This window comes from Wolffia australiana, chromosome 4 (assembly GCF_029677425.1).
Source record: "Wolffia australiana isolate 7733 chromosome 4, ASM2967742v1".
Lineage (NCBI taxonomy): Eukaryota > Viridiplantae > Streptophyta > Magnoliopsida > Alismatales > Araceae > Wolffia > Wolffia australiana.
Window position 1 is genome coordinate 8,465,001 of NC_135838.1, and position 1,127 is coordinate 8,466,127.

Consider the following 1,127-nt stretch of genomic DNA (forward strand, 5'->3'; position numbering starts at 1 on the left):
CTGCAGTATTAGTTATCTTTTCCATTGCGGATTTTGTCTGCTCCTCTACGTGGAGAGATCATCGTTAACCACGCAGGGTTAGCCACCATCTTATAGTAGTTCGTTCTTGACGGTGTTGACTAGTTCGTTTATCACAGTGCTACGGACGCTGTTGGACAGTCACTCGTCCCTCACACCTAGGCCCTCGAGCTGAGCACTCGGATCATTGAGAGCCTGGACAAGGCTCGACACTTCTCGGTGTCACCCCCCTGAACTATTTGAAAAGGATTTTAAATCAATAGAATGACATGCATGTAAGTATTTTAAGAAAACTCATTATCGAGCAAATAAGGGACACGACTGACTTAGGTGAACAACCCACTAAGATCTCGACGGAATGAGGTAAACGAGGTAGACTCCCAATGACCCACGAAATCACAAGGATACCTAGCCGAAAGGAGCATTTTATGGCTCAAGAATATTCACACCTTTATATCGGAAATCTAATCTTCCACCTCAAGGGATATCCTACCCCTCGACATAGGTGGCTATCCTACGAAACTCGTATCTTTAAGTAACCGCAGCGAAAGAAGCGATAGGGAAAGACGGCACTGCAATGAGTAATAATACTGGTATGTAAAAGGGGAGGACGAGAAGGTACCTGGCGTGAGATGATTTATGCGTATCGAATCCCCTCAATAGCGACGTCGAGAAGCTATAAACAAGTGCGGGGCGCAGCCAAAGTATAGGTGCGAGAGCTGGACGCGGTCAGATGACAATGTGTGGGAGCGTCGTCAGGACGTGGACGCACGGGTTGGGTGCAGACACGTGGGGCCAGAACAGGCAGACGCGGGCAGGGCACGGCGCACAGGCAAGGTGCGTACGTACGATGAGGCGCAGGTGCATCGGTGGCTTGAGAGCGTGCGGGGTGAGCGAGAGCGCGCGTGGGAGGGCACCACGTACGAGCGAAGGCGGGCGCGCGATCAAGCGCGGGCGCGCCGGCTGGGCGCAGTTGCACGGCCAAGGCACGCGGCAGGGAATGGAAAGGGCGTCGGCGGCGGTTGCTCAGCGGCAGCATCATTGGCAATGGCAGCGATAGCGGTATTGTCGACGATGACCTTGGCGAGGCGGAGACAACAATGGCATCG